Raw genomic sequence first — 12530 nt, 5'->3', positions numbered from 1 at the left:
CGGGATTTCCACCTCTCTCACGCCCGTCTCCGGCCACCTCACTTCCCCCTTCGCGCTCGGCCTCGCGCCGACCCATCTGGGCTGGGGCACGCGGCGACATTCACTTGTCGGCCCAGGGACACCCCGGTCTCGAAACGCCGACATCTGTAGTAATGAAATACCACAATACCCGATATGATATATGAGAATTAGAATTCTCTATGATATGTCTTCCCTATAACGGACCCGAAATACCTTGCTCATATCCAATCATAGGCCTTGCTCATATCCAATTTGATTGCAGCAACCCCATTGTCCGTAATTAGTCTGCCGGGTACAAAGGCACTCTGAGTTGGTGATATAATCTCCAGAAGCACTTTCTTCGACCGATTTGCCAGCACTTTTGACATGAGTTTATACACCACATTACATAGGCTAATCTGTGTTAGGTCTTTAAGCTTTTCTGTTTGTCTATATCTTTGGAATCAGGACAATAGCTGTGTCGTTCCACCCTTGCGGCATTGATGCCCCATTCAACACATCCAACACCTCATGTTTTACTTTTTCACCACCAAGTGACCAAAATTCCTTGTAGAAAATCACCAGAATTCCGTCAGCCCCGGGTGCTTTTAGATCTCCCATGTCTTGTAACGCCTCCCTGATGACCTCCTCTCCCGTAAAATGTTTAATGAGATTATCATTCATTTCTTGAGTAACACGACCTTGCACACACTCAAGCACCTCCTCAACCTATATATGTGCTAGCAGTGGACACAAATAAATGTTGATACTGGTTGTTGGCAATACAAGTTTTTAGATGCTTTTTTGGTCACCTCCTCCCCTCCATCATCCTTTAACTTGTTTATCTTGTTTCTCCTCCTTTGTGTAGCCAAGTTGAGTGTGCCCTTTGCTTCCAATAGACATGTTGTTGGTCCAGGAGACGTTCCAACTTATACCGTAGCATATGTTGAGGACGCCCTTGACGCAACAAACTCGCAACCAGCTGGCACTGGCAGTAGTCCTGTTAGTTTGGGCCGTGCTCATCGGGCCAGCACGGGCACGGCACGAATTTAAAAGCACGAAGCCCGGCCCAGCACGGTAGAAAAGAAACCGGGCCAGCACGGCACGATTAGCGTGCTGGGCCGTGCTTAACGTTTCGGCCCGATGGCCCAAATGACACGGCACGAGGTAATGGGCCGTGCTCGGGCCAGCCCGGCACGAAAAATGGCACGGTCAGCCCAGATTCGCAGTTGCACGCGTTAAGGCCTTTAGGGTTCACTCGCATGCGCAATTCATTCATACCAGCGACGCCTCGTTTCTGTTCCACTCTCCAGAGTACGTCGCGCCGCCGCCTAAACCCTAACCCGGGCCAGCGCCATTCCCAGTTCCAGAGCACCCGTCACAATCTCCAGGGCGCCGTGCCGCCAGCCCGCCACCTCTAGTTCCAGTCTCCACTCTCCAGTCTCCAGGAATCGAAGCGCCAGCGACGCCGTTTCAGTTCCAGCTTCCCGTCTCCGCGACCGCGCCGCGCAGCCAGGATTCAGGAATCGAAGCGCGGAAGCGCCAGTTCCAGTCCACTGGCTGTGCACCCTGTGAATCAGAAACGCTGTCAAACAAAAAGGTGTGCATCCAAGATTCCGTAGCTCGTGAAAAAAAGAACAAGACAAGCGGAGAGTTCTCTCTTCTCAGCGAGACTGGGCATTTGTCTGTACTGTACCTGTGACAACACAACACGACGCAGCACACAGCACACAGCTACACAGAGCTGTGCGCAGTTCCAGTTCCAGTCTCCACTCTACAAGTTGTTCATATTTGTGTTCATTGCTGTTAATATGGACTGTGAGCTTTTAATGTAATATGAACTGTTTTTATTTTTAATTGCGTGCCGGGCCTAAAAAAGCACGGCCCGATTCAAGCACGGCGGGCTTTAGTGCCGTGCTGGGCCTCCATTTTAGTGTATAGGCACGATAAGGCCCGGCCCGGAAGTAATTCGTGCCGACCCGGCCCGACACTTTGAAGCCCGAAGCACGACGGGCTCGTGCCGGGCCAGCACGGCACGGCCCATCTTGCAGGACTAACTGGCAGCAGGGCTTGCTGCATGAGATCTTCGCCCTCAACCTGCAGGCTGCAGCCAATGTAGTGAGATTAGTGCATGTACATGTTTATTGAACAAAAATTCAGACACCACTTTATTGAATCACCTTTTGACATAAACAAATGCATCGGTGCATCATGCACTCAAACTACACGTCTACACGTACATGTTTGCAGCATCGTACATAGCAGAAGTGCTTTCAATTTCAATTCACCAGTAACTTAGGCACACACCACATTACAAAAGCTACTACTTGCGTCTTCGACGAGTCTAGCTTCCATTGACCACTCTACAGTTCTTCCTGATCTCACCCTGGCTCCCCGTCAGCACCTGGATGCTCCCCATGCTGATCATGGACCTGGCGAAGCTCCTGAAGAACTCCTTCTGGCTGCCGGCGAAGCGGTGGACGATCGGCGCCGTGGGCGCGGAGGGCGTCGACAGCAGCTCCTGGTCGGACTGCAGCGTCCCGCGGCGCGCCTCGATGCTGGTGTAGTAGTCGCTGTCGAAGGTGTCCGGCGTGGCCGGGTCGAGGTCGTTGAGCGCCGACGCGTTGCCGCCGGCCCTCGGGCACCGCAGGGAGAGGAACGCCCGGTACCCCCTGTCCAGCGTCGGGTCCGGCCGGTTCGTGCCGCTGAAGTTGTACAGCCGCGCCGTCACGAACCGGCACTGCACGCGCCCGAACGTATGCGCCCCTGCATGCATCCACCGTCCTTGTGATGCATGCCACCACGATGCATCTGTGTTCGTGCAGGTGCAGAATAATCACGCGATACCTGAGAGGGCGACAAGGTCGGTGTCCGGTGTCGTCCAGGCCGACGGCTCCGAACTTCTGCTGGAGCGTGGTGAGGTTGTCGAAGGGGCTTGGGAGGTTGTTGGCGGTGGTGCCGTCGCGCCGGCCGAGGGGCACGCGCCACCGTGGCCCGCCGGACTAGTGGGGCATACCGCATACACGGACGAACGGGGACCACGCGTCATGTGACCGTGTTGGATTAAAGCGTGGCACGGAAAAGGATACTGATTGGTGAGTGCGGGCCGCCCGTTTGGCCTGTGGCACGGCACGAATTTAACCCGGTCCAAACACGGCCCGGCACGGTCGGTTACGAGCCCGGGTCGGTACGGTTCGTCTAGCGGGCCGGGTATGGACAGATACGGCGGTCCGCAGGCTTTGGCCTGACCCGGCCCGATAAATAGGTCGGCCCGATGGCGGCCCGCATATTTATGTAAATACTAAATATGTAAATACATTTAATTCTCTCATAATATGTAAATACTAAATACGCGGCCAAACATATATAAAATGCATACATAAATATAAAATGTATACATAAATATTTTGTTGTCTTAATATATGTAAATAATATGTTATTATATATGATTAATTCTGTTAAATATATGTATTTATATACCGCTCTACTGTTGGTTCGGGCCAGTGACCGGCTCGGTCCGTTGAGGCCCATCGGGCCAACGGACCGGCCCGGCACGATTTTTCCCTAGGCGTGCCGGGTTTGGGCATGTCCCTAGTCACGTGGGTCAGCCCGACCCGGCCCGAACAACGGGCCGTGCCTGGCCCGGCCCTATTCGTACCGGCCGAAACGGGTTCGGGCCGGGTCCGTGCTGGGTGGCCCGTTTGGACATCTATATCCAGCCCCCTGCTGGTGACTGCCGACGTGATGGGACGTATGAATATCCACAGAGTACTAGCTAGGCTATTACTAATATCAGTGTTTTTTGCATGCTTTTAGGAATGGCGTTCAATTCTGTCAACTTCTTCTCATAGATCTCTCCAATGGCCATACGAGTTAGCTAGTTCAATTTTTTTTTTACACCGACGCCTTCCGAATTATTGCTCCAGGCACATACGCAGCTAACGACAATCAGATAGTTTGTTTGCTGCTGTGTGTCAAATCTAATTGAACAATGCAGTTTTGTCAAGATCAACTCATTAAAAAATGATACCGTTCTTAGGTAGCATTTGGTTCCATAGTACGGTGGACCTAATTTGGTGCCATTGCGTTCCTAATTTGTTGTTGATTGGATTGATTCTATATATAAAAAACTCACCAGCTGGACCGAGATCTTGGCGGCGATGGCCAGTATGTCAGCACAGGAGACGACGCCTGGACAGACCTCCTCCAGCGCCGCCTTGACGGCGTCGACAACAGGGTACCCGCGCGCCGAGTTGTTGTTGGGCGTGGCGAACTTCTCCGACGCGATGCTGGAGCTGTTGTCCAGCAGGATGGACCCGTCGCAGCCCTGGATGAAGAAACAAACACACGCAGGCTCAGGACGTGCGTACGGCGCAAGCAGCAAGCTTTTTACTTGCACGGGACGGGACACGGGGCCAGCTGCTTTTTTACTTGCACGAAGCAGTCGTGGAAGTGGAGGCGGGTGAGGCTGGCGTAGATGCGGACGTCGGACTCGTGCGCCTTCTTCAGCACCCGCCGCGCGACCCGGTGCACGACGGGGCACGTCCGGTCGTAGTACTCGCTGCACAGCTGCGCCGCGCCGGCCTGGACGCCGGCGAACCCGAGCGCGATGGCGGCGGACATGAAAATGGCGAGCTGAAGACTAGCCGCCATTAACCTCTCCCAGAGCGAGCTATATCTGGCTGCGCGACTCCGAGTGGTATGTTACTGTTCGAACCAAAATTGAGCGCGGACGGTCCGGCCCTGAGGCCGGACGGTCCGCGGTCCGGACGGTCCGCGCCTGTGGGCCGGACGGTCCGCGCGTGCGCAGAACAGATTAGGGTTCCGAGTTTTGTGCTACGGTTGTTAGCTAAAATCATGGGATAAGCTCGGAAATTAGTTTGTAAAGGGTCCAGCCCCCCTCCTCTATAAATAGAGAGGTATACGGCCGATTTGTAATCATCAACAATCGAATCAATACAACTTCTATTTCGCATTTTATCCTATGAGTAGTTCTAGTCTAGTTTAGGTGTAGCCTTCCAATCCCCAATTCTTCGTCTCTCTTCGACTCTACGTCGATTAGAGGAGTCTAGGTCGGCCGGCCCGAGCCTAGACACCACCTAGGATCTCTCCTCCCCGACGGGGTCCCTCCCGGGAGCGAGATCTAGGCGCCGCCGGCGATCCTCCGCCGCCCCTGCGCACGCGCGGACCGTCCGGCCCTAGGGCGCGGACCGTCCGGCCGTCAGGCAGGGAACCCGAGCTCCTGCACCAGGTCGCGGACCGTCCGGCCCTGTGCTGCGGACCGTCCGCGCCTGACCAGAAAGCACCGCCGCCTCGCACCAGGCAGCGGACCGTCCGGCCTCCGCGCGCGGACCGTCCGCCCCTGTGCATAGAGCACCGCCGCTGGTTCTCTTGAGTAATTGGCGCCTCTGAAAAGGCGTCAACATACTTTTTGGCGACTCCGCTGGGGACAACACATATAGACCTATCAAATCGGCCCTCAATGGCCGGTTCAAAAGATAGCTCTGAGGTTTCCACCAGCAATATCATCACACCGACATGGGAAGCCTTGCCGGCTGAAGAACAACTTCTGTTCAAGGAGCGCCAGGAGCAGCTGATCCAAGAAGCAAAGGCGAAGTTCCTGGCTGACTTCAAAGTGGACAGGAACAACAAAGTCGTTCGGCAACGGGCGACAGATCTGGCTTCGCTCCGACCTACTACGATTACCCCAAATGTAAGTAGCACCAACGAACTCCAATATCTTAAAGCTTACATAGACGAACAGCGAGAACATATGCAAAATATCATAGGGGTTATGCAAAACGATTGTAGGAGACTAGTACGTGCATTTGATAAATCTAGTATAGCAAATTTTCCTTCACACGAGGTTGAATTAGGAGATAATACACGTAATACATCGGCTAAAGGTTGTCACGACCAGTCACAACCCCCTTATGGGATGCCGATGGACACGTACCCTGAGCAAACGCAAATCGGCAGTAAACCAGCCGATCTACACATGTCCGGACCGTCCGCTCGCGAGCGCGGACCGTCCGGGTCAGCCACAGTCGGGCCCATTTTTAATAAGTTACCTAGACACACACCCGAGCCACCACATAGGGCACCGAATTTAAACTATCCAGTCGGACGGTCCGCATACAACGACGGACGGTCCGCATATAATCACGGACGGTCCGGGTACGTATCCGGACAGTCCGCGCATGAGTCTTTTGAGGGGGATTATTACCTGAATCCTCGCCCGTCCCAACAACACTTCCCATCACATTATGCAATGCACCAGCCCATTAATTCAGGATCCAGAGCCCAGGAAAGCTTCCCGGCCCCACCTAGAAGGCCGGAAAGAAACGATCAAACATATGAGCCATATAGCGCAAATGGAAATGCACCACGTAGCTCAAACCAATGGGGGGAACGACAACATACTAACATGCAACCACCCCCACCTATGTTTGACCAGAGAGCCGGTGGTCTTGCACCGACTGCCATTGGTATAGTGAGGGAAGAAATAGCCGGGGCGTTCCGAGATAAGCTCGGAGTAAGCATGATCCCTGGGGGGCAATCATATCGGAAGCCTTATGACAGCCGATTTGATCACCACCCATACCCACAGGGAACTAGGATACCCGAGTTTGCAAAGTTTTCGGGTGACCAAGGAAAGAGCACGCGTGAGCACATAGGCCAGTTCCTAGCACAATTAGGAGAATTGGCTGACACCGAAGCATTCCGTGTGCGTTTATTTTCATTATCCTTAACAGGGACTGCATTCACATGGTATGCCACGCTCCCTCCTAATTCCATTTTGTCATGGGGAGACTTAGAGCAAAAATTTCATGAACACTTCTTCTCTGGTGATTATGAGCTAGATTTAGTAGACTTAGTGACCCTACGACAAGAAAAGGATGAATCGGTTAGTGATTATATCCGGAGATTCCAGGATACGAGAAACCGATGCTTTCAAATTCATCTAACAGATAAACAACTGGCGGGAATAGCCTTTGATGGATTGCGCTATTATTTAAAAGAGAGATTAGAAGGCATCCAGTTCTTTACTCTAGCACAATTACATCAGAGAGCTTCGGCTTGTGAAAGGCGAAGCAAAGAACTAGTCAGAACGGTTCATCATAATGTCCCTATAATAGAACACAATCAAAGTAGTTCGGACGATGAACCAAAGAAAGTTTACACTGCCGAAATAGTTTGGCCCGAGCAGGCCAAATCTTCGGCTTGCTACTCCTTGCAGTCAGTTCAAAAGGAACGACAAGAGCAGGTTAAGTTTACATTTAATGTTGGCAAATGTGATAAGATATTCGATGAATTACTAAAAAATGGTAACATTAAAATTGATTATATCGTTCCACCTGCCGACGAACTAAAGCGTCGCGCATACTGCAAGTGGCACAACTCATTTTCCCATGCCACTAATGATTGTAATGTGTTCCGACGACAAATTCAATCGGCCATTAACGAGGGGCGATTGAAATTTCAGGAGGACACGGAGCCCTTTCCAATGAATGTGATCGACTTTAATGGCAAAAAGGTCCTAATTCGGCCCAACACAGCCGATAAGGGCAAAGACAAAGAAGTCATCATCGGCAACGCACTGGAGGCCGATGGAAACAACAAAATTTCTTGCAGGAAAGTGATGGCCGAGAAGACTCCTGATGGAGGGGAGACACTGAAGGTAACCATCACAAACTCCAGCGCTGGGGGGCAGGCACAGACAAGGGGATATGCGCGAGAACCCATACTACGCATCACGGACGGTCCGGTGTCTAGGCGTGGACGGTCCGTAACATCACCGGACGGTCCGAAGCGTTCCGGCGGACGGTCCGGCAACGTCGAAAAGCCGCGGCAACCACGTACCTTCAAACCACGACGACCAGAAATAGGTACGTGGAAAACTAACACATTCAAGGCAACTGGTCGGTTGGTAAAATCTAGCCCGACCTTTGATCAATTATTGTCTAAATATGTGAAAAAGAAGGCTGGCTCCAGTGACCGGCCACCAAAGGGACCTCGCTTACCCACCCAGGTGCGACGGCAGGTTAGGCCGATTGGACCACCACACCAATCGGAAAGGACGGAAGGTCATAATGTTCAATTAAGACCTAACGTACCTGCATGGACACCTCCACCACCATATCCACTTATGCCATATCTATACACATACATACCTCCACCATATGTCCCAAATCAAATGTGGGGCATGCCACCATATCCATTTGGGATGCCACAGTACCCCGCTTGGGGGGCACCCCAAACATCTGTATTCAATAGGTTGACACCTCCAGTACAAGACCGATTGAGAGCCCCTCAATCTGGTCCACGAGCACAGGCCCAGCAAGATTGCCGAACAACTCAGCCCCAAAGGCTGACTAACCCGGCAGGGGGACATACAGCTATAACCTCCAACAGTACGAAAAAGGGAGATGTCATTAGAATAGGAGCGACAGATGTCGTCGTACAACAAAATAACGAAGGGCCGATGATTTTTGGTGAATCGGCCAACACAAACAAAAAAGAAAGTACGACTGTCAATAAAATAGCCGATCCAAAATACTCCATGCCCCGATGGTGTCCATCGGGATTGACACGATCGCAAAAGCGAAAATTACAGCGCCTCAGAGCAAAGGAGAATCAGGAAAAAGAGGCAGAAAGAATATTCAATGACACGCATCCGCAGTATCCGCCACCGCAAAAGAGATGGAGACCAAAGGCCGTTGAGAAAAGTCAAACGGCCGCAAAGATAGTAAATAAAACAGCAACTGTGCATCTCTCTGCAGGTATGGTAGACTGTCCGGCTATAAAGGCCGGATCATCTGCACAGGACGCGGACCATCCGACCCCTGAGGCCGAACCATCCGCACTACACCAAGACACCTCCGACGACGTACCGACGCCCATGGAGGAAGACGACCTGCATGGAGAAGACCTGGTCGACTACGGAGCTACGCCAGAACACTTAGAGAATTAGGAAGGCAAGGTGACGAATTGGTCAGGACCAGTATGACGCTCGGCGATGTTGGGACTGACAGTTCGGTCAAATCTAAAGGGATCACGTCCATTGAGTCAACCATCGAGACCAAGGCCACTGCGTACCATCCTAGTAAGTGGCAAGATGCCTAAGAAAACCGATGTGATAACATCGAGTTAGTTGCTTTTGGTTCGCTCAGCTCCACCAAAAGGCAGGGGGCATATGTTCGAACCAAAATTGAGCGCGGACGGTCCGGCCCTGAGGCCGGACGGTCCGCGGTCCGGACGGTCCGCGCCTGTGGGCCGGACGGTCCGCGCGTGCGCAGAACAGATTAGGGTTCCGAGTTTTGTGCTACGGTTGTTAGCTAAAATCATGGGATAAGCTCGGAAATTAGTTTGTAAAGGGTCCAGCCCCCCTCCTCTATAAATAGAGAGGTATACGGCCGATTTGTAATCATCAACAATCGAATCAATACAACTTCTATTTTGCATTTTATCCTAGGAGTAGTTCTAGTCTAGTTTAGGTGTAACCTTCCAATCCCCAATTCTTCGTCTCTCTTCGACTCTACGTCGATTAGAGGAGTCTAGGTCGGCCGGCCCGAGCCTAGACACCACCTAGGATCTCTCCTCCCCGACGGGGTCCCTCCCGGGAGCGAGATCTAGGCGCCGCCGGCGATCCTCCGCCGCCCCTGCGCACGCGCGGACCGTCCGGCCCTAGGGCGCGGACCGTCCGGCCGTCAGGCAGGGAACCCGAGCTCCTGCACCAGGTCGCGGACCGTCCGGCCCTGTGCTGCGGACCGTCCGCGCCTGACCAGAAAGCACCGCCGCCTCGCACCAGGCCGCGGACCGTCCGGCCTCCGCGCGCGGACCGTCCGCCCCTGTGCAGAGAGCACCGCCGCTGGTTCTCTTGAGTAATTGGCGCCTCCGAAAAGGCGTCAACAGTTACTATAAGTTTATGGCCCGGCGACGGCCGGCGAGTCTTATAGCCACGGAGTTCGCGATCTCAAGGGTGGAGTGGAGGTGGACAATCACACGGGTCCACGAGCGTTTCCTGGCAACGTTTCCGTCGCCGCGTCGTTTTCAGGGAGCTAGCTATGAGCTATCTAAACCAGCATGCATGCAGATGCAGGTGCGCCGAGCAAAAGACGCGCGAAACTGCAATTCTGCTTGTCAGCGTATGCATGGCTGTTCTTGTACTTCGGTTCGATGCGGTCGAGCACGATCAGCTGTGCCTACCGTGCAGGGTCACAGTCAACACGAGCTTTAATCCGCAACAGACGTGTCCCAGACAGTACGTGCTGTACTATAGCTGGAGTTGTTCAGTCTATCGTGATTTGCAACTGCACCTTCTCTGATCTCTCTCAGCAGAGTGGTGGTGTATCATGTATGGAGCGGCAGCTACTCTGGTCTGGTCTGGTCTCTGGAAGCGCGGGCAATGATGACTCCAAGAATGTACTTCTAGCGTTTGTTGATGATTTTTTTGCGCATCGGAAGTCTGTCCATGAGGGCGTTTGGTTCTCGTGGATAACCAGAATCTGGCTCGCAGAATTCACATCTGGGAGGCAAACCAAAACATCGACGATTTCCTCACCTTGGATAGCGCGGTGCTCCGCAAGAATTGATCAATCGATTAACTGAAAGCTGGCACATATTCGCTCGTCTGACCGAGGAACGACCAGCTGGGAATGGATGACGATGGCCGGCCAGTCGCGATCCGGTCTCCTGCACCACAGTACGTAGCACAGCACGAAAACTGCTGGTGTTGGTCACTTTATACGTACGTCAAGGACGATTAATTGGTGCAATGATGTAGTAGCACTAGCAGCCTGCCAATTATGGAGAGAAGGCGAGACATCACTCTCGTAACAGAACAGAAAGGTTGTGTTCGGACCCACGTCATTGAACTTCTTTCTGATGTTGTTGATGGGATCGAACGGGCTAGGCAGGCAGGCCACCCCTCCTTCCTAGCTAGGCATGAAAACGGGACGGATACAACCAGTCAGATACAGGATCATCTCGTATATTATCTTAATGTATTTCTCTCGAATACGGGATCGGATACACGTAGTTAAGATTCAGGATGAATATATAACGGGACCGGGTAATAGTCCGAGTGGGTAAGAAACGGATAATGGATACTCCTCTAGTGGGTACCGGATAGTTGTGAGGTAGTTCATTCCGATGATATTAACTGTCCAATCATATAACAAACACATAAATTAAGCAATACATAATCATGTATATGATAGATCAAATGTAGGAAATGAAACCGATAAAATTGACATCATACGGTTCAAAGTTACTAATCATAAGGACATTATAGAACCAACACTACAATATTAAAAATTCATAAAATATTCTAGTTTCACTCAAAAATTGCAAATAAGTTACAAAAACTAATAAACATTTTATACGAAGATAGCTCAAGTCCTCATACGAAAATAATAAAGTAAAGTATTAATTATATTGAAACTTAGATACTTACAGTGATTTCACATGGACATAGGTTGTGCCTCCGTAAAATTTCATGATATTTTTAGGCTATTTATGTTTTTTTGTCATAAAAATCATCAAAATGCAATTAAATCCATAAAAATATTGTAGTGTCGACCGAAAATTACAAATAAGTTACCAATACTAATAAATAGTCTATAAAAAGATAATCTTAAGTTCTGACATGGAGATAGTCTTAAGCCTCCCACATAAAAATGATAAAGTATAATAATTGATATAAATTTGGACGTTATTTCAATGATTTTGGCCTAAAGATTTGTTTAAACAAAAAAATAATGTATAACAAAGTTATAGATCTCCTCGAGCTCTACAATTTTCATATAAAATTATTCTTCATCTGATTTCATATGTAAAAGTTATGATTTTATAACTATATTATGCAGAAAAAGAAAAAACGGGTACCCGAATTCCGGGTACCCGTATCCGACCCAAATATCCGGGTATTTACCGGGTAGTCCTCGCTCCGTATCTGACCCGAATCTAAAGCTACAGTATCCGGGTATTACCCGTATCCGTCCTGAATATAAAATTACCCGAATCCGTATCCAAAAAATGGGTATTTACATTATATGTATCCGGTACCCGATGGGTATACCTGACCCGTTTTCACCCCTATTACTAGCAGCCTAGCAGGACGTCCTAGTCCGACCCTCCCACTCTGAAAATTACGCCAGTAGTAACACCAACAGGTTGCGAGTATTTTTCAGAGTGATGAATCAATTGCATGACCACCTAGGTACCAAGCACCTCGTAGTACTAAAATGATGTGGAAAGGGAAGGGAAGGGACGCACCAGCAGCACAGAATATTTAACCGCGACCACGGGGATGTCGGCGCCGGATACGAGCTCAAGGCATGCCATCTGGAGGTCGGCCTTGACGGCGTCGACGACGTGCATAGAATAGAAGTTAATTGGGAGCTAAGTTGAATTTTGAAAAGGCTTAAAATGGTCTTTCCTACAATAAGCCATGCGAATGAAAGGTTTCTCCTCTAAGTGATGTACTTAGGTTTAATCGGTTGTCTTAAGGTATGTCGCAGTTAAAA

The 12530-nt window shown here is 50.8% G+C and overlaps 1 pseudogene; it reads right to left on the bottom strand.

Moving 5' to 3' along the window:
- Nucleotides 1-2144: 2144 nt before the first annotated feature.
- LOC103639386 (peroxidase A2-like) lies at nt 2145-4669 on the bottom strand (annotated as a pseudogene).
- Nucleotides 4670-12530: the final 7861 nt, after the last annotated feature.

The sequence above is a fragment of the Zea mays genome, chromosome 9, assembly GCF_902167145.1.
Source record: "Zea mays cultivar B73 chromosome 9, Zm-B73-REFERENCE-NAM-5.0, whole genome shotgun sequence".
Taxonomy (NCBI): domain Eukaryota; kingdom Viridiplantae; phylum Streptophyta; class Magnoliopsida; order Poales; family Poaceae; genus Zea; species Zea mays.
This window is presented reverse-complemented; position numbering and strand designations above follow the sequence as displayed.